Source organism: Macaca thibetana, chromosome 11, assembly GCF_024542745.1.
Source record: "Macaca thibetana thibetana isolate TM-01 chromosome 11, ASM2454274v1, whole genome shotgun sequence".
NCBI lineage: Eukaryota > Metazoa > Chordata > Mammalia > Primates > Cercopithecidae > Macaca > Macaca thibetana.
Window position 1 is genome coordinate 116,681,501 of NC_065588.1, and position 21,602 is coordinate 116,703,102.

General features: G+C 47.0%; 2 protein-coding genes across 50 annotated transcripts in view; both read left to right on the top strand.

Moving 5' to 3' along the window:
• The window catches only part of BICDL1 (BICD family like cargo adaptor 1), a 718,679-nt gene that overhangs the window by 679,658 nt on the left and 17,419 nt on the right, over nt 1-21,602 (top strand). The window contains exon 1 of one of the 48 annotated variants that reach the window (XM_050747960.1): nt 2,164-2,168. The exons of 46 other annotated variants lie outside the window; for them this stretch is intronic. The gene's annotated coding sequence lies outside the window, so the exon portion shown is untranslated. Of the gene's footprint in view, nt 1-2,163; nt 2,169-6,087; nt 6,092-21,602 lie in introns of those variants that run through there. One more of the 48 variants, XM_050747970.1, reaches the window with a different exon arrangement.
• The window catches only part of DYNLL1 (dynein light chain LC8-type 1), a 151,178-nt gene that overhangs the window by 48,920 nt on the left and 80,656 nt on the right, over nt 1-21,602 (top strand). The window lies entirely within an intron of this gene.

Below are 21,602 nucleotides of genomic sequence, written 5' to 3' on the forward strand. Positions count from 1 at the left end.
CGCCCGGCCTTTTTTTTTTTTTTTTTTTTGGAGAAGGAGTCTCTCTCTGTCATGCAGACTGGAGTGCAATGGCGCAATCTTGGCCCACTGCAACCTCTGTCTGCCAGGTTCAAGCAATTCTCCTGTCTCAGCCTCCTGAGTAACTAGGATTACATGCTTACACCACCATGCCCGGCTAATTTTTTGTAATTTTAGTAGAGATGGGGTTTCACCGTGCTGGCAAGGCTGGTCTCTAACTCCTGACCTCGTGATCCGCCCACCTCAGCCTCCCAAAGTGCTGGGATTACAGGCATGAGCCACTGCGCCCAGCAAGAGCTAATGTTTTATTTTGTTATTTTTTATAGAGACAAGGTCTTGTTCTGTCACCCTGGCTGGAGTGGAGTATAGTGGTGTGATCATAGCTCACTGTAGCCTTAAACTTTTGGGCTTAAGTGATCCTCCTGCCTCAGCCTCTCAAAGTGCTGGGATTACAAGTGTAAGCCATTGTGCCTGGCCAGCTTGATGAGGTTTGTTTGTTCATTTGTTTGTTTGTTTGTTTTTGAGACAGAATCCAGTTCTGTTGCCCAGACTGGAATGCAGTGGCGTGATCTCAGCTCACTGCAACCTCTGCCTCCCGGGTTCAAGCAATTCTCCTGCCTCAGCCTCCCAAGTAGCTGGGACTATAGGCGTGTGCCACTATGCCCAGCTAATTTTTGTATTTTTAGTAGAGACGGGGTTTTGCCTTGTTGGCCAGGCTGGTCCCGAACTCCTGACCTTAAGTGATCCACCCACCTCGGCCTCCCAAAGTGCTGGGATTACAGGTATGAGCCACCGCCTCCGGCCCAGCTTGATGTTTTAAGAGTCCAGACCCTAACTACTCTTGGGAGACATGGTGGGAATAAGAAAGTGGCCGCTGGGCTTTGGAATTCAAACCCTGGCCCCTCCTGGACACTCATGCCTCCTGTGTACCAAGGGGAAGGTGGAGAAACCAAGGAGATAGGTCCTGTGGGAGCCTGGACAGGGGAATCCATGGGCACATACATCTCTACATGCTTGGCCACCATGATGTCAGCAGAGCACTGGTTAACGCATGCATGCACCCACGCCGTCAGACTCACAGTGAACACAAGTACACGTGTGCATATCTGTGGCTCACAAATACGCACATCCCTCACTCACACACTCACAGGTCCACCCACCCTTCACTGAATTCCTGGATTTTGTCAGAACCCCATTAGGGTCAGGCGTGGTGGCTCACACCTGGTAATCCCAGAACTTTGGGAGGCCAAGGCAGGCAGATCACTTGAGGTCAGGAGTTTGAGACCAGCCTGGCCAGCATGGTGAAACCCCATCTCTACTAAAAAAAAAAAAAAAAAAAAAAAAAAAAAAAAAAAAAAAAAAAAAAGATAAAAGATAAAAGAAAGAAAGAAAGGAGAAAAAAAGAAAAGGAAGGAAGCTGGATTGGGCAGAGGGAAGAGTTGTACTGTAACGCAGTCTCAGTGGAGGCCTCGGCCAGTCCCATCGAGAGTTCTGAAGCTGAGATGGCCCATCAGACTTGTTCTGAGTTGAGATGAGGAGGCTGAGTATTTATACCTGTGCCGAACAAGCCAAGGATATGAGTTGCACTGGGAAAGGGACGTGACTTCAGAGTGATGACTCCCTTCAGTGTGACCAAACCACAGAGGGACTCAGCTGTGAGCTGTCAGCAACCAACGACTCCAGCAGCTAGAGGAATGCACGGATTCTAAAGGGGCATCAGGGCTGGACCCCTTAAATTATACAGCTGGTGGGTGGTGGGGGCAGTTTTCCTCCTCTCATCTCTGGACTCCAAACAAAGACCCCTGAAAACAGCAAATCAAGGAACAGGAACCTGAACTTTCCCTGACTTGGGCCTCACACCAAGCTGCTTGCTCTTGCTTCTGTATTTCAGGGCATCTTGTTCAAACCTCAGTATTTCATTTAGCACATTCTTTGAATAATAACAATAAGTGATGTGGCCCGGCAAGGTGGCTCACACCTGTAATCCCAGCACTTTGGGAGGTCAACGAGGGTGGATCACTTGAGCCCAGGATTTCGAGCCCAGCCTGGGCAACATGGCAAAACCTCATCTATACAAAAAATAGAAAAATTAGCCTGATGTGGTGGTGTACGCCAGTCGTCTTAGTTACTCAGGAGGCTGAGGTGGGGGGATTGCTTGAGCCCAGGAGGTGGAGGTTGCAGTGAGCTGAGATCGCACCACTGTACTCCAACCTGGGCTCAAGTGAGACTCCATCTCAAAAGATAAATGAAGAAATAAAAATAGAGTGGGAACTCAGGGCAGGGCATTTGGTCCTCTTTCACCTTTCCGGGCCAGCCACTTCTCAGTTCCCTTCTTGGGGGCATCACCTCCCTCTCCACTGCTTTTTTTGCTGCCTTTCACCAGTATTCTCTCTTTCTTCAGGTATTTTCCTTCCCTTCTCTCTCCTCTTTTCTGTTGCTCTCAATGCTTCATGGTCTTCCCCATAGACTGGCCGTGGCCGAACATGCATTGGGGTTGCCCGACTTCCTCCCTGTCTGGGCATGTGAGTGCTTAACTGCTATTTCTTTTTTTTTTTTTTGAGACAGAGTCTTGCTCTGTCACCAGGCTGGCATGCAGTGGCGTGATCTCGGCTCATTTCAACCTCCGCCTCCTAGGTTCAAGCGATTCTCCTGCCTCAGCCTCCTGAGTAGCTGGGACTACAGGCAGGTGCCACCACGCCCGGCTAATTTTTGTATTTTTAGTAGAGACGGGGTTTCATCATGTTGACCAGGATGGTCTCAATCTCTTGACCTTGACCTCCCAAAGTGCTGGGATTACAGGCATGAACCACTGCTTCCAGCCCTTATTTCCTTTTTTTTTTTTTTTGAGATGGAGTCTCGCGCTGTCGCCCAGGCTGGAGTGCAGTAGCCCGATCTCAGCTCACTGCAAGCTCCGCCTCCCGGGTTTACGCCATTCTCCTGCCTCAGCCTCCCGAGTAGCTGGGACTACAGGCGCCCGCCACCTCACCCAGCTAGTTTTTTGTACTTTTTAGTAGAGACGGGGTTTCACCGTGTTCGCCAGGATGGTCTCGATCTCCTGACCTCGTGATCCGCCCGTCTCGGCCTCCCAAAGTGCTGGGATTACAGGCTTGAGCCACCGCGCCCGGCCCTCCTTTTTTTAATACGGACAGACAGCACCCAGCCATGAAGGGGAGATGCACTGCTGGGACTGTGGCTCTGAGAGGCTCTGAATCTTGTTGTAACCCAAAAGCCCTGCGGGAAGATTTTCTATGGCTGTGTTTTGAAGTTCCTAAGGTCCCAACTCCTTAGATCAGCATCCTGCAACCAGACAATGGAACACAGTGGAAAGAATCCAGTGATCTGGGCTGGGCTCTTTCCCTGACTTTGGGCAAGTCACATCACTTTTCCAGGACTTACTTTTTCTACCTGTCAAGGAGAGTTTGATCATGCAAAATCGGGCAAAGGGAATTGGATTTCCTGGTTCTAAGCTCAACTGCGCCACTGACCAGCTACACAACCTTGGAAAAGATACTTACCACTTTATTATTATTATTATTATTATTATGCTTTAAGTTCTGGGATACATGTGCAGAATGTGCAGGTTTGTTGCACAGGTATACATGTGCCATGGTGGTTTGCTGTACCTATCAACCTGTCATCTACATTAGGTATTTCTTCAAAGGCTATCCCTCCTGTAGCCCCCCACCCCCCGACAGGCCCCGGTGTGTGATGTTCCCCTTCCTGTGTCCATGTGTTCTCATTGTTCAATTCCCACTTATGAGTGAGAACATGTGGTGTTTGGTTTTCTGTTCCTGTGTTAGTTTGCTGAGAATGATGGTTTCCAGCTTCATCCATGTCCCTGCAAAAGACATAAACTCATCCTTTTTTATGGCTGCATAGTATTCCATGGTGTATATGTGTCACATTTTCTTTATCCAGTCTATCATTGATGGGCATTTGGGTTGGTTCCAAGTCTTTGCTATTGTGAATAGTGCTGCAATAAACATATGTGTGCATGAAGACACTTAACACTTTAAGCCTCAGTTTCCTCATCTGTAAAGTGGGGGTGATAAAAACCACTAATGTCATAGGGTTTTTGTGAGAAATGAATGAGATAGTGCATGCAAAGTGTAAAGCACAGTGTCAGGCACGAAGTAAATGATCAATGATTGGTGGTCACTGTTGCAATGTTAGAGAAAAGGAAGGAAAAGGGAAAACTAGCAGCAAACAGGCAGAGATGTTTGTTTGTTTATGTACATATTTATTTGAAAACAAGTTATCACCCTATCGCACAGGCTGGAGTGCAGTGGCATCATCATAGCTCACTGTGGCCTCAAATTCCTGGGTTCAAACGATCCTCGAGTCTCAGCCTCCTGAGTAGCTGGGACTACAGGTGCACACTACCACACCTAGCTAATTTTAAAATTTGTTGTAGAGATGGGAGTCTTGCTATGTTGCCCAGGCTGGTCTTGAACTCCTGGCCTCAAGCATTCCTTCTTCTTTGGCCTCCCAAAGGGCTGAGATTACATTTGTGAACCAGACCTAAAGATACATATTTAAATTCCAGGTGTTCCCACCCAATTTTGTCAAGCAGAACCCCTTCCGTTCCCATCTTTTCTCCCCCTCCAGAATGCATGTGCCCTTCGTACATAATGAAATGTACAGGATGTTTCATGCACTGTGCATGGAGATGTAAAAAAGTGTAACACTTATTTTTATTTATTTATTTATGAGACAGAGTCCCTCTGTTGCCCAGGCTGCAGTACAGTGACTCTATCTCCGCTCACTGCAACCTCCACCTCCCGGGTTCAAGAGATTCTCCTGCCTCAGCCTCCCGAGTAGCTGGGACTACAGGTGTGTACCATTGTGCCCGACTAATTTTTGTATTTTTTCTAGAAACAAGGTTTCATCATGGTGGCCAGGCTGGTCTTGAACTCCTGGGCTTAAGCAATCTGTCTGCCTCGGCCTCCCAAAGTGCTGGGATTACAGACGTGAGCCACCATGCCTGGCCAGAAGTGTAACACTTTTGAGAAATAATTTGACAGTGGTTTTTTTTGTTATGTTTTGTTTTGTTTTGTTTTGTTTGAGATGGAGTCTCTCTCTGTCACCCAGGCTGGAGTGCAGTGGCTCATAGCAAACTGCCTCCTGGGTTCAAGCCATTGTCCTGTCTCAGGCTTCCAAGTAGCTGGGATTACAGGTGCCCACCACCATGCCTGGTTAATTTTTTGTATTTTTAGTAGAGACGGGTTTTTACCATGTTCGCCAGGATGGTTTTGAACTCCTGACCTTAAGTGATCCTGCCACCTCAGCCTCCTAAAGTGCTAGGATTACAGTTGTGAGCCCCTGCGCCCAGCTGACAGTGGTTTTTAAGACCCTGGAAAATGGGTACATCCTTTAGCCCAGTAACTCCACTGCCGAGACATAAAAATGTTATTTGATACAGAGAAAAAAATGTAGGTATAAAATGTTCATCTGAGTTGTTTATAATCACAAAAACTTGGAAACAACTTAGTGGTTCGTTAATGGAGAATGTTTAAAGAAAGGATTGTTTATTGCTGGGATATTTTATAACTATTAAAATTATATTTATAAGTTGTTTATAAAAACGTGAAGAAGCATATAGAAATATCGAATGAAGATAAGCAAAACAAAAATGTACACATATAGAAGGAATGGTGTAAAAAGACTAAAATCAACTTCCCGAAGAAAGCTCTGCAGAGGATTTAGTTTATACTCTTAATTGTAAACAGTAGTTATTTCTTTTTTTTTTTTTTTTTGAGACGGAGTCTCGCTCTGTCACCTAGGCTGGAGTGCAGTGGGACGATGATCTCAGCTCACCACAGCCTCCACCTCCTGGGTTCAAGCGATTTTCCCGCCTCAGCCTCCCAAGTAGCTGGGACTACAAGCGTGCGCCATCGCACCCAGCTAGTTTTTGTATTTTTTGTAGAGTCGGGATTTCACCATGTTGGCCAGGCGGGTCCCAAACTCCTGAGCTTAATACTAAAAATACAAAAAATTAGCCGGGTGTGGTGGCGGGTGCCTGTAGTTCCAGCTACTCGGGAGGCTGAGGCAGGAGGATGGTGTGAACCCGGGGGGCAGAGCTTGCGGGGGCGGAACTTGCAGTGAGCGGAGATCACGCCACTGCACTCCAGCCTGGGCAACAGAGAGAGACTCCGTCTCAAAAAAAAAAAAAAAAAAAAATTGTAAAATATTTGTAAAATATTGCCAGGCATGGTGTGGCTCACGCCTGTAATCCCAGCACTTTGGGAGGCCGAGGCGGGTGGATCATCTGAGGTCAGGAGTTCGAGACCAGCCTGGCCAACATGGTGAAACCCCCGTCTCTACTAAAAATATAAAAATTAGCCGGGCATGGTGGTGGGTGCCTATAGTCCCAGCTACTTGGGAGGCTGAGGCAAGAGAATTGCTTGAACCTGGGGAGGAAGAGGTTGCAGTGAGCTGAAATCACACCACTTCACTCCAGCCTGGGCAACAGAGCAAAACTCTGTCTCAAAAAAAATGTGTAAAATATTAAAAATGTATAAATATATAGAGAGATAAAACTAGAAGGAAATAAATTAAAATGTTAACATGGTTGTCTTTGAATAATATGGGGATAATATTTTATTTAATCACACTGTTTCTTTAAGAAACTTTGTGTTTATTTAATGGACTATTTTTTTTTGGAGACAGTCTTGCTCTGTTGCCAGGCTGGAGTGCAGTGGCGAGATCTCTGCTCACTGCAACCTCTGCCTCCAAAGTTCAAGCGATTCTCCTGCCTCGGCCTCCTGAGTAGCTGGGAGGACGGGTGCATGCCACCATGCCCGGCTAATTTTTGTATTTTTAGTAAAGACAGGATTTCACCATGTTGGCCAGGATAGTCTCAATCTCTTGACCTCGTGATCCACCCACCTCGGCCTCCCAAATGCTGGGATTACAGGTGTGAGCCACCGCACCCAGTCTGTATTTTCTTTAATAAATACATATTAGAATTATATATAGCAAAGCCACATTTGTTTTGTTTTTGAGACAGAGTCTTGCTCTGTCACTCAGGCTGGTGTGTGGTGGCATGATCTCTGCTCACTGCAACCTCCGCCTCCCGGATTCAAACAATTCTCCTGCCTCAGCCTCCCAAGTAGCTGGGATGACAGGCTCCTACCACCACCTCCGGCTAATTTTTGTATTTTTAGTAGAGATAGAGTTTCACCATGTTGGCCAGGCTGACCTCGAACTCCTGACTTCAGGTGATCCACCTGCCTCAGCCTCCCAAAGTGTAGGGATTACAGGTGTGAGCCACTGCATCCAGCCCTAAACCACATTTCTATTAGCTAGTTTTAAAAAATTACAAATGTAACATACACTCACATTAAAAGAAAAAGAAAAAATGCATCAGTACACAAAGGTATAAGATGAAAAAGTAAAAGTTATTTACCCCTTAGACTCCTTCCCTAAATGTAACTGTTACTAATTTCATGTATATCCTTCCAAAAATGTTCTGTGCTTATATACTTAGATATGATTATTTTTTATATATATATATATATATATATATTTTTTTTTTTTTTTTTTTTTTTTTGAGACGGAGTCTTGCTCTGTCGCCCAGGCTGGAGTGCAGTAGCCGGATCTCAGTTCACTGCAAGCTCCGCCTCCCGGGTTTACGCCATTCTCCTGCCTCAGCCTCCCGAGTAGCTGGGACTACAGGCGCCTGCCACCTCGCCTGGCTAGTTTTTTGTATTTTTTAGTAGAGACGGGGTTTCACCGTGTTAGCCAGGATGGTCTTGATCTCCTGACCTCGTGACCTGCCCGTCTCGGCCTCCCAAAGTGCTGGGATTACAGGCTTGAGCCACCGCGCCCGGCCGATTATTATATTTTAAAAAATAGACATAGACTACTCGGGAGGCTGAGATGGGAGAATCACTTGAGCCCAAGAGGTAGAGGCTGCAGTGAGTGCCATTGCACTCTAGCCTGGGAACAGAGTGAGACCCTGTCTCAAACAAAACAAAACAAAAATAGAGAATCACACAATCCAAATGATTTTGGAACTTGCTTATTTACTGAAGTACAGATTTTGGGGTATCTTTGCATGTATGATATATATATATTTTTTTTTTTTTTTTTTTTTTTGAAACAGAGTCTCACTCTGTCACCCAGGCTGGAATGCAGTGACGTGATCTTGGCTCACTGCAACCTCTGCCTCCCAGATTCAAGCGATTCTCATGCCTAAACCTCCTGAGTAGCTGGGATTACGGGTGCGAGCCACCATGCCTGGCTAATTTTTGTATTTTCAGTAGAGACAGGGTTTCACTATGTTGGCCAGGCTGGTCTCAAACTCCTGGCCTCAAGTGATACACCCGCCTCAGCCTCCCAAATGACTGGGATTGCAGGCGTGAGTCACCACGCCTGCCCTGATATACTCTTCTTTCTTTTCTTTCCCTCCCTCCCTCCCTTCCTTCCTTCCTTCCTCCCTCCCTCCCTCCCTCTCTCTCTCTCTCTTTCTTTCCTTCCTTTTTGACAGAGCCTTGCTCTGTCGCCCAGGCCGGAGTGCAGTGGCGCGATCTTGGCTCACTGCAACCTCTGCCTCCCGGGTTCAAGTGATTTTCCTGCCTCAGCCTTCCGAGTAGCTGGGATTACAGGTGCGTATCACCACGCCTGGCTAATTTTTGTATTTTTAGTAGAGACAGGGTTTCACCATATTGGCTAGGCTGGTCTCGAATTCCTGACCTTGTGATCCACCCGCCTCGGCTTCCCAAAGTGCTGGGATTACAGGCCTGAGCCACCGCACCCAGCCGATACACTCTTATAATGACTACAAAATATTTCACTGTAAAGTTACATGATGATTTACTTACTTAATTTCCTACTGATGACCATCAAGGTTGTTGCTAGTCTTTGCTTTTATAAACACCTTCAAAATGAACAAATTTGTTTCTACTATTTACCTACTCCTACTCACGTGAATAGAATTTTAGATGCAGAATTGCTGGACCCCAAGGGCTTGTGTATTTCATATTTCAAAATATTGCCATCCAGTAACATAAATATATATAGGTGGTCCTCTGTATTTATTCATTCCACATCCCTGAATTCCACCAACCTCAGATGGAAAATATTTGGAAAAAAACCCTGCATCTATATTGAACATATACTTTTTTCCTTATCATTATTCCCTAAAACACACAGTATAACAATGATTTACCGGGCATTGACATTGTATTAGGGATTATAAGTAATCTAGAAATGACTTAGAGTATACAGGAGGGTATGCATAGATAATATGCAAATACTATGCCATTTTATATCAGGGACTTGAACATCTGTGGATTTTGGTATCTGAGGGAGGTCCCGGAACTAATCCCTCAGGGACACTGAATGATGACTGTATATGAAGAACAAGAAGAGAAAAGATGAATGGAAGATGAAAATCTCAGTGTGAGGCCGGATGCGGTGGCTCACGCCTGTAATCCCAGCACTTTGGAAGGCCGAGGTGGATCATCAGGTCAGGAGTTCAAGACCAGCCTGGCCGACATGGTGAAACCCCGTTTCTACTAAAAATACAAAAATTAGCCGGGTATGGTCGCACACGCCTGTAATCCCAGCTACTCAGGAGGCTGAGGCAGGAGAATTGCTTGAATCCAGAAGGCGGAGGTTGCAGTGAGCCAAGGTCGCACCACTGCGCTCCAGCCTGGCAACAGAGACTCCGACTCAAAATAAATAATAATTAAATAAAAAGAAAAAAAAAGAAAACCTCAGTGTGTTAAGTTGTACCCAAAGTGTTTGTGCAGTGTAAGTATGCAAAATGAACAAAAAATAAAAATGAACTACTTAGCCAAGAAATAAATCATCTATGGTCATATACCTAAATAGTAAAAGTGTTTTTCTTTTATTTCCTTTAATGCAGAATCAAGGAAGAAAAAAATGATATTCTTTCACGGAGCCACAGGTGGTTTTTATACTTTATTTTCTCAGTGTCTTATATCAAACATTAATTTCTTTTCTGTAATCACAAAACAGTACCATGCATACTATGAAAAATAACCTGTGCTTTTTAATTAAAAAGCTATACATAGTCATTGCAATAAGTTAAAAAATAAAAAAATGTTAAACAAAATGTTAATAACGTCCCTTTCTTTACCTCTAAACTTACCCCTTGGCCAGGCACGGTGACTTACACCTGTAATCCCAGCACTTTGGGAGGCCAAGGTAGGTGGAACACCTGAGGAGACCAGCCTGGCCAACAGGGTGAAACCTTATCTCTACTAAAAGTACAAAAAGTAGCAGGGCATGGGCTGGGCGCGGTGACTCACGCCTGTAATCCCAGCACTTTGGGAGGCCGAGATGGGCTGATCATGAGGTCAGGAGATCAAGACCATCCTGGCTAACACAGTGAAACTCCGTCTCTACTAAAAATACAAAAAAAATTAGCCAGGCATGGTGGTGGGCGCCTGTGGTCCCAGCTACTTGGGAGGCTGAGACAGGAGAATGGCGTGAACCTGGGAGGCAGAGCTTGTAGTGAGCCGAGATCGCGCCACTGCCCTCCAGCCTGGGAGACAGTGAGGTTCTGTCTCAAAAAAATTAGCCGGGCTTGGTGGTGCATGACTGTAATCCCACTTACTCAGGAGGCTGAGGTATGAGAATCACTTGAACCTGGGAAGAGCAGGTTGCAGGGAGCTGAGATTGCACCAGTGCACTCTAGCTTGGATGACAGAGTGAGACTCTGTCTCAAAAATAAACAGGCCGGGCGCGGTGGCTCAAGCCTGTAATCCCAGCACTTTGGGAGGCCGAGACGGGCGGATCACGAGGTCAGGAGATCGAGACCATCCTGGCGAACACGGTGAAACCCCGTCTCTACTAAAAAGTACAAAAAACTAGCCAGGCGAGGTGGCAGGTGCCTGTAGTCCCAGCTACTGGGGAGCCCGAGGCAGGAGAATGGCATGAACCTGGGAGGCGGAGCTTGCAGTGAGCTGAGATCCGGCCACTGCACTCCAGCCTGGGCGACAGAGCGAGACTTCGTCTCAAAAAAAATAAAAATAAAAAAATAAATAAACAAACAAACTTACCCCTCAAAATAAACAATGTTAAAGGCCTGGATAAGAATCTTTTCACCCATTTTTCTATAATAGAGTGTGTTATTTTTACATCAGAAATGAATTTTAAAGCCTTAAAAAATTTGTTTAATTACCCCTGCCTGGCACTTCAGCAGGTCACCCTTGCTACCTCCAACCCTGTCAAGCTGTGTGCCCTCTTTCTGCGTCCAAACAACTTGCCCTCAAAGAAACCTACTTGGGGCCCTGCTCCCTGGAGGCACCTGCGCCTCTGCCTTGGCCCAGGTTCAGCAGAAATCAAGGCCAGACCCAGGAAGCGTTGGCCCCAGCTCTGGCCCAATCTGGGCCCAGGAGAGCCAGCGCTCCCCAGCCTGGGGAGCGAGGGGCCCAGCGCCAGGCAAGGCCCTGGGCTCCCAGAGAGGCCTCCTTCCCGCCCGCTTTCTCTAGGAGTAATTAAGAGTGAAATCCTCCTGGTGACCCCGTGCTCCAGGCCCGGGCTGATTTACTCATGAAAGGTCTACGGAGGGCCTGGGCTTTCTCCTTTTCACATTCACAATGAGGCGCAGCCTATAAATAAAACCTCTCTGAGAAACAAGAGGCTTCAAAATGTGTGTGTGTGTGTGTCCCAGAGGGAGTGTGTGTGTGTCCCAGAGTGTGTGTGTGTTTGTGTGTGTGTGAGAGAGAGACCCAGAGGGAGAGAGACCAGAGGGAGAGGGGCAGTTTGAAAGAGCTAGAAAAGGGAAGGAGTGTGAATAAAAGCTGGTGTTAACTGAGCGCTTACTGTGTGCCAGGCAGCCATCCTCACAGCAATGCTGTTAAGGGTGGTGGTGTGATTCCCACTTAACAGATGAAGAAATTAAGGTTCAAAGAGGGCAAGAGTTGCCCAAGATAACACAATGAATTCAGGAGAAGGCTTGGACTCAGGAAGTGGGATGAACATAAGATTCAAATGATGGGCCGGGCACGGTGGCTCACACCTATAATCCCAGCACTTTGGGAGGCCAAGGCGGGTGGATCACCTGAGGTCAGGGGTTTGAGACCAGCCTGGCCAACATGGTGAAACCCTGTATCCACTAAAAATACAAAAATTAGCTGAGCGTGGTGGCGTGTGCCTGTAGTCCCAGCTACTCGGGAGGCTGAGGCAGGATAATTGCTTGAACCTGGGAAGCAGAGGTTTCAGTGAGCCAAGATCATGCCACCGCACTCCAGCCTGGGTGAAAGAGCAAGGTTCTGACTCAAAAAAAAAAAAAAAAAAATTCATATGACGACCTGTGTCTTGATTGTGATGATGATTACAGGACTATGCATTTGTCACATATGTACTAAAAAGGGAGAATTTTACTCTATGTATACTTCAATAACCATGACTTTTATCTTTTTTTTTTTTTTTGAGACGGAGTCTCGCTCTGTCGCCCAGGCTGGAGTGTGGTGGCGCCATTTCCACTCACTACAAGCTCCGCCATCTCCCGGGTTAACGCCATTTTCCTGCCTCAGCCTCTCTAGAAGCTGGGACTACAGGCGCCCGCCACCACGCCCGGCTAATTTTTTGTATTTTCAGTAGAGACGGGGTTTCACCATGTTCGCCAGGATGGTCTCGATCTCCTGATCTCGTGATCCACCCGCCTCGGCCTCCCAAAGTGCTGGGATTACAGGTGTGAGCCACAGTGCCCAGCCGACTTTTATCATTTTTTATTTTATTTATTTATTTGTTTTTGAGAAAGAGTCTCGCTCTGTTGCCCAGGCTAGACTGCAGTGGCACGATCTCAGCTCACTATAACCTCTACCTCCCAGATTCAAGCAATTCTCCTACCTCAGCCTCCTGAGTAGCTGGGACTACAGGCATGCACCACCATACCCAGCTAAGTTTTGTAGTTTTTAGTAGAGTCAGGGTTTTGCCATGTTGGGCAGGCTGGTCTCAATCTCCTGACCTCAAGTGATTCACCCACCTTGGCCTCCCAGAGTACTGGGATCACATGAGCCACCATGCCCGGCCAATCCTGACTTTTAAAAAGGTAAAATAAAATAGGTCAGGCACCGTGGCTCATGTCTGTAATCCCAGCACTTTGGAAGCCGAGGTGGGAGGATCTCTTGAGCTCAGGAGTTCAAGACTAGCCTGGGCAACATGGCAAGATCCTATCTCTACAAAAAAATAAAATAAATACAAAAATTAACTGGGCACAGTGGCACGTGCCTGTAGTCCTTGCTGCTGGGGAGGCTGAGATGGGAGGATTGCTTGAGGCTAGGGAATTGAGGCTGCAGTGAGTTATGTTTTCACCACTGCACTCCAGCCTGGGCAACGGAGTGAGACCCTGTCTCAAAATTTAAATAATAATAATAATAGAATAAAATATATACAAAAAAAAACAGAGGCCAATGGGCAGTGATTGGTGAGGTATCCTGGATACTTGGGACCTCTCTGTACCATTCCCTCTAGGAGGGCTGTTACCTTATTCACCTCTGTATCTCCAGGCTCAGGGTTCAATAATGGGAAATGTAGATGTTAGGGAAATGTTTGCTTGATTAATTGAATACATGGGCTAAGTAATTCTCTCTGGACTCATTTTGCCATCTATAAAATGAGAAAATGATGAAACACTATGGCAAACACCTCCCAATCAGCCTCAGAGGTCACCACCTCCAGGAAGTCTTCCTGGATTCCCTTCTACCCACAGACTGGTCAAGGGCCTCTTTTGGCCTCTCACAGAGCCAGGTTGTGTTCCCATCCCTGCACTGATTATAGTGTACAATATTTGTCTGGTTCTGCTCTGTGGAGGCACCTGTGCCTCTGCCTTGGCCCGGGTTCAGCAGAAATCAAGACTAGGCCTAGAAAGCGATGAGAATTACTCCACGTGAATATTCAGGTTCTTTGCGGTAGGGCCCATGTCTATTTTGCTCCTCTCTGTACCCCCAGTACTTATCCCATAGCAGGTAGAATGTTTGAGAAGTTAATGAATTAATACATGTATGAGTTCTGGTCTCAGGTTCAAATGTGAATCACGGCTGGGCGCGGTGGCTCACGCCTGTAATCCCAGCACTTTGGGAGGCCGAGGAGGGTGGATCACCTGAGGTCAGGAGTTCGAGACTGGCCTGGACAACATGGCAAAACCCTGTCTCTACTAAAAATACAAAAATTAACCAGGTGTGGTGGTGAGCGCCTGTAATCCCAGCTACTTGGGAGGCTGAGGTAGGAGAATTGCTTGAACCTGGGAGGCAGAGGTTGCAGTGAGCTGAGATTACATCACTGCACTCCAGCCTGGGCGACAAGAGGAAAACGCCATCTCACAAAAAACAAAAAGTGAATCATGCTGGTGTCAGCTGGGGCTGGGCAAGGGTCTCAGGCAGCAGAAACCGGCCAGTGGAGAAATCCCTGCGCAGTAGAGATGAGTTGAAAGGCCTGACTTCTAGAGCCCCAAGAAAACAATCAGAGGGCAGATGGTTTGGGGAAGGGGGAGGGTCTGGTGAGTGGGCAATCTGCCTGCATCTGTTTGAGGCTGAGGGTGGGGTGGGGCACATGGATATGGTTAGGTCCCAGTTCTGTTACTTGTTAGCTGTCATTCAGCCCCACCAACCCTCAGTCTCCATATCTGTGAAATGGATAGGGAATATAATGATACCTGCTTCTACTTTAACATGTTTATTCGGAGGGTAAAGGTACACAATGAGGTCAAAGTGCCTAGTCAGAAATAGTTTGTATTTTATTTATTTATTTATTTATTTTTAGACTGAATCTCGCTCTGTTCCCCAGGTTGGAGTGCAGTGGTGCAATCTCGGCTCACTGCAGCCTCCACCTCCTGGGTTCAAGCAATTCTCCAGTTTCAGCCTCCCGAGTAGCTGGGATTACAAGTGCCCACCACTACATCTGGGTAGTTCTTGTATTTTTAGTAGAGACGGGGTTTCACAATGTTGGCCAAGCTGGACTTGAACTCCTGACCTCAAGTGATTCGCCTGCCTTGGCCTCCCAAAGTACTGGGATTACAGGTACTTACTTGTATAGAGATAGGGTCCTACTATGTTGCCCAGGCTGGTCTTGAACTCCTGGACTCAAGCAATCCTCCTGCCTCAGGCCTCCCAGAGTGCTGTGATTACAGGCATGAGCCACTGTTCCCGGCCAGAAATATTTTAAACTCCCTAACATCCTTTCCTCTTTTCTCCCAAATGTTTTTCTTTCTTCCTTTTTTTCCCCCCCCCTTTGAGACAAAGTCTCACTCAGTTGCCCAAGCTGGAGTACAGTGACACAATCATGTCTCACTACGGCTTCAATCTCCTGAGATCAAGCCATCCTCCCAGCTCAGCCTCCTGAGTAGCTGGAACTACAGGCACATACTACCACATCCAGCTAATTTAAAATTTTTTTTGTGGAGACAGGAGTTTCACTATATTCCCCAGACTGGTCTCCAACTCCTGGACTCAAATGATCCTCCCACCTCAGTCTCCCAAAGTGCTGGGATTACAGGTGTGAGCTACCACACCCCACTCCAGTGTTTTTCATCCTAATTAGAGCTGCCACTTATGAATTCCTAAAAATAATATTAGCTTTCCTAACATTTAGTGAGTGTCTTCTGTGTGTCAGGCACTATGCCTACACATATTATTTAATTTAACCTTCACAATCATTCTGTAAGTCTGCTATTATTCTTATCAGAGAAGAGTTAGGTTCAGAGAGGTACAGGGACCTGTCTGAGATCACACAGCCTCTGAGTGGTAAGCCTGTGAGGTGAGCCATCTGTTAACTTGAGGGAACACCAGAATCCTTTGGAGGGCTTGTTCAAACACAGATTTTCTGGGCCCCACCCCAAAGTATCTGATGCAGCAGTTCTGGGGCGGTTCCCAAGAATGTACATTTCTAGCAAGTTCCCAGGTGATGTTGCTGCTGCTGGTCCTGGGGCACACTTTGAGAAACACTGCCTAATACCAAGATTTCTCCACTGTCATTATCCCAATTAGGCATGTTATGTCAAGTCCAGCCTTTTACAATACGCTCGATTCAAGGAATTTGAAGTCTAGTATAGTTCATTTAGCCCTGGGCATACATGACCCTACAGTCTTAATTAAGTCTTCAAAAAAAACACAAAAAACGCATCCCAACTTTCATCCACATTAAAGGTGCAAAAAGCTGGAAAATATAAATGCGTAAAAAGGACAGAATCAACCCTGGTCACTTCAATTACTCCAGCGAGATCACTTTTTGTTATACTTTTTGTTTGTGGTTGTATAGGAAAAGCTTTCTGGATTAACCAACTCACTGGATTAAAAATTCATGGGAGGCCAGACATGGTGGCTCATTCCTGTAATCCCAGCGACTTCAGAGGCCAAGGTAGGAGGATTGCTTGAGGCCAGGAGTTCAGAAGCAGCCTGGGCAACTTGGCAAGACCCCGTCTCTAAAAAAAAAAAAACATTCGGCCGGGCGCGGTGGCTCAAGCCTGTAATCCCAGCACTTTGGGAGGCCGAGACGGGCGGATCACGAGGTCAGGAGATCGAGACCATCCTGGCTAACACGGTGAAACCCTGTCTCTACTAAAAAATACAAAAAAACTAGCCGGGCGAGGTGGCGGGCGCCTGTAGTCCCAGCTACTCAGGAGGCTGAGGCAGGAGAATGGCGTGAACCCGGGAGGCGGAGCTTGCAGTGAGCTGAGATCCGGCCACAGCACTCCAGCCTGGGTGACAGAGCGAGACTCCGTCTCAAAAAAAAAAAAAAAAAAAAAAAAAAAAAAAAAAAAAAAAAAATTCCCTGGAATTGGCTCACTAGATTAACAAATGCTCGCTCTGCCTACTGTACAACCTAGAACCATGTGAGGCCCACAGCAGCTGGTGGCCTCGTTTCTAGTGTGACAAGCCACTAACTCTGCTGAGTGAAGACGTGACCATGTGCTTATCAAGAGTCAGGAGGGTTGGTTCTCTTATCAATTACTCTTTTTTTTTTTTTTTTTTTTTTTTTGAGACGGAGTCTCGCTCTGTCGCCCAGGCTAGAGTGCAGTGGCACAATCTCGGCTCACTGCAAGCTCCAACTCCCGGGTTCACGCCATTCTCCGGCCTCAGCCTCCCGATTAGCTGGGACTACAGGCGCCCGCCACTGTGCCCGGCTAATTTTTTCTATTTTTAGTAGAGACGGGGTTTCACCATGGTCTCGATCTCCTGACCTTGTGATCCGCCCGCCTCGGCCTCCCAAAGTGCTGGGATTACAGGCGTGAGCCACCGCGCCCGGCCAATTACTCTTTTTTTTTGAGACGGAGTCTCACTCTGTCGCCCAGGCTGGAGTACAGTGGCATAATCTCGGCTCACTGCAACCTCCACCTCCCAGGTTCAAGTGATTCTTGTGCCTCAGCCTCCGGAGTAGCTGGGATTACAGGCACATACCACCACGCCCGGCTAATTTTTATATTTTTAGTAGAGATGATGTTTCCTCATGCTCGCCAGGCTGGTCTCGAACTCCTGACTTCAAGTAATCTGCCCGCCTCGGCCTCCCAAAGTGCTGGGATTATAGGTATGAGCCACTGCACCCGGCCATCAGTTACTCTTGTAATTAAATCATATAATTATATAGGACAAACTGATGAAATATTAGTGGGAAAAGAAGACGGATGTTTCTATGAATGCAGCTGAATGCTTTGGAAAGACTCTAAAAAGTTAATTGGTACATATCATTACACATCTGTCCAAACCCATAGAATGTGCAGCATCAAGAGTGAGCCAGTAGGCTGGGTGTGGTGGCTCATGCCTGTAATCCCAGCACTTTGAGAGGCCGAGGTGGACAGATCATGAGGTCAGAAGTTCAAGACCATCCTGGCCAAAATGGTGAAACCCCGTCTCTACTAAAAATACAGGCCAGGCACGGTGGCTTATGCCAATAATCCCAGCAGTTTAGGAGGCCGAGGCAGGTGGATCACCTGAGGTCAGAAGTTCGAGACCAGCCTGGTCAACGTAGTGAAACCCTGTCTCTACTAAAAATACAAAAATTAGCCAGGGGTTGTGGCAGGCGCCTATAATCTCAGCTACTCGGGAGGCTGAGCCAGGAGAATTGCTTGAACCTGGGAGGCGGAGGTTTCAGGGAGCCGAGATGGCGCCATTGCACTCTAGCCTGAGAGACAAGAGCGAAACTCTGTCTCAAAAAACAATAAAAGAAAAAATACAAAAAGTAGCTGAGTGTGGTGGCACGTGCCTGTAGTCCCAGCTACTTGTGAGGCTGAGGCAGGAGAATTGCTTAAACCCGAGAGTCGGAGGTTTCGGTGAACTGAGATCACGCCACTGCACTCCAGCCTGGACAACAGGAGCAGAACTCCATCTCAAAAACAAAACAAAACAAACAAAAACACACCACTCATATAGGGTATGTTGATAATGGGGGAAGCTGTGCCTGTGTCTGGGGAGGGGAGAGATATACAGGAAATCTCTGTACCTTCTGCTTAATATTGCTGTGAACCTAAAACTGCTCCAAAAAATAAAGTTTTTGTTTGTTTGTTTGTCTGTTTATTAAGACAGGGTCTCACTCTGTTGTCCAGGCTGGAGTGCAGTGGTACAATCTTGGCTTATTGCAGTGTTCACCTCCTGGGCTCGTGCGATCCTCCTGCCTCCAAGACCTTCCGAGTAGCTGAGACTACAGGTATGCACCACCATGCCCAGCTAATTTTTGTATTTTTTGTAGAGACATGGGTCTCACTATGTTGCCCAGGCTGATCTTGACCTCCCGGGCTCAAGCAATCCTCCTGCCTCGGCCTCCCAAAGTGCTAGGATTACAGTCATGAGCCACCATGCCTGGCCAATAAAGCTTATTTAAAAAGAAAAGAAGCCAGGTGCAGTGGTTCATGCCTGTAATCCCAGCACTTTGGGAGGCTGAGGTGGGAAGATCACTTGAGACCAGGAGTTCAAGACTAGTCCAGGAGCTTAAGACCAGCCAGGGCAACAGAGTGAGACCCTATCTCTAAAAAAGAAAAGAAAAGAAAAGAAAAGAAAAACATGGACAAAGCCCCAGGTGACGCATGATACATACAGTATGAGCCAAAGTAGACTTTTGTCATAAACAACGGGGTGAAGGAAAGGTAGTTGGGTTACGTATGGCCTAGACAACAACAGACTATTGGGTGGGAACAGAGATGGAATTCTAAAAATCTGGACAACCAAGGCCTTTAGTTCTACATCAACTTTTTTTTTTTAAGTGTGACAGGATATTGCTCTATTGCCTAGGCTGGAGTGCAGTGACCTGGACTGAAGTATCCTCTTGCCTCAGTCTCCCATACTGTTGGGATTACAGGTGTGAGCCACCACTTCTAGCCTACATCAACTTCTAAGAAGACCAAACTAGAATTCAGGGGAGTGATTCATGCAAAAAAAGACGTGGGAAAAAACGAAACACCAGACCTGAATCAGGCTCAAAGGCAAGCCTTTGGCCCTATGTCAAAAGTTTGGTGAGGATGGGTGCAGTGGCTCACGCCTGTAATCCCACCAGTTTGGGAGGCCGAGGCAGGCGGATCACCTGAGGTCAGGAGTTTGAGACCAGCCTGACCAACATAGTGAAACCTCATCTCTACTAAAAATACAAAACTTGGCCAGGCATGGTGGTGGGCGCCTGTAATCCCAGCTACTCGGGATGCAGAGACAGGAGAATTGCTTGAACCTGGGAGGTGGAGGTTGCAGTGAGCCAAGATCTGCCACTGCTCTCCAGCCTGGGCAACAGAGCGAGACTCTGTCTCAAAAAATAAATTACTGGGGGTGGTGGCTCACGCCTGTAATCCCAGCACTTTGGGAGGCTGAGGCGGGCGGATCACCTAAGGTCAGGAGTTCAAGACCAGTCTGGCCAACATGGAGAAACTCCGTCTTTACTAAACAATACAAAAATTAGCCGGGCATTGTGGCGGGCTTCTGTAATCCCAGCTACTTGAGGGGCTGAGACATTAGAATCGCTTGAACCCAGGAGGCAGATGTAGCAGTGAGCCGAGATCATGCCACTGAAGTCCAGCCTGGGCAACAGAGCAGGACTCCGTCTCAGAAAAAGAAAAAAAGGGAGAGGAGATTGTGCAGTTCTCAATTATTTATCAATTTTGATTTCCTGTCTCTCCAGACCATAATACTAATATCGGCACCACACTTTGCAGCTTATAAAGCACTTTCAACTCTATTTTATTTTATTCTCGCAACCCTGGGCAGAAGGCTTTATTACCCCTTTCTATAGTTGGGAAACCGAGGCCCAGAGAGGGGAAATGAAGGTTCCAAGTACAGGTAAGTAAGGCATTCAACTGGGGCAAGAATTTAGAGTTACTTGATGAAGTGCCTAATTAGCCCCAGGGCATTGTGGTGGCAAAGGAACTATAGTGAAAGCACTAAACCGTACCCTTTGTGGAGGAAGATCCCCTGGGGCAGGAGAAAGGAGGTAAGGAGTAGAGACTAAGAAGTTGACTGTGTCTGGTTCATCTGTGTACCTAGGCCAATGTAGGCCCTCGGGAAAGATTTGGTGCTTGGTTGAAGAAGTAAGAAGTGAATGAGGCTATGTGGCTCATCCCTGTAATCTCTGCACTTGGGAGGCCGAGGCGGGTGGATCACGAAATCAGGAGTTCAAGATCAGCTGGGCCAAGATGGTGAAACCCTGTCTCTACTAAAAACACAAAATTAGCTGGGCGTGGTGGTGCATGCCTGTAATCCCAGCTACTCGGGAGGCTGAGGCAGGAGAATCGCTTGCACCCGGGAGGCAGAGGTTGCAGTGAGCCGAGATCTCACCATTGCACTCCAGCCTGGGCAACAAGAGCGAAACTCCATCTCAACAACAACTTAAAAAAAAAAAAAAAAAAAAGTGAATGACTGAATGAATGAATAAAGGGAGAAACTTGGAGCAAGACCCCTTCGCCCTCTCTGGATTCAGTTTCCCCATTTTTTAGTTGTTGACAGCTAAGTTTCTCAGCCTTAGGAAAATGAGCAGACACAATATTGTACTCTATTTCCAGATGCACATAGACCGCCCTCCTGAACCCCTACTGTGGATCCCTTGGGAGGGGGTAATCCACTGAACCCTATGTAGGGAGCCCCTGAATTTGAGGATCTGAGATCCCTTCCAGCCCTGGTGTTAATAGTTGTAATAATGATAATAGTAATAATAATAGGATCCAGAAGTTTTGGGACATTGGCTCTGGGTCAGGCACTGTGCTAAAAGCTTTATCTCATTTAATCTCTTTACAGCCCTGTGACACAGGCATGGTTATTATTATCTCCATTATGCAGACGAGAAAACTGAGGCTTAGAGAGGCTAAATGACCTGTTCACGTTGCACAGCCTGGAAGTGAAGTCCATGGTTTCCAACTTAGCACTGTGGACGCCAGAGCCCCAGCACTACCCTACCTCCATTACAGAAGAGTAGGACCTCCATGGGGCCTCCCCTTCCCCTTTCCCTTCCCCTTCCCCTTCCCCTTCCTTCCTTCTTTCTTTTCGTTTCGCTTCTTTCTTTTTTTTTCTTCTTTTTTTTTTTTGATGGAGTCTCACTCTGTCACCCAGGCTGGAGTGTAGTGGCACGATCTCGGCTCACTGCAACCTCCGCCCCCTGGATTCAAGCGATTCTTCGGCCTCAGCCTCCCAAGTAGCTGGGAA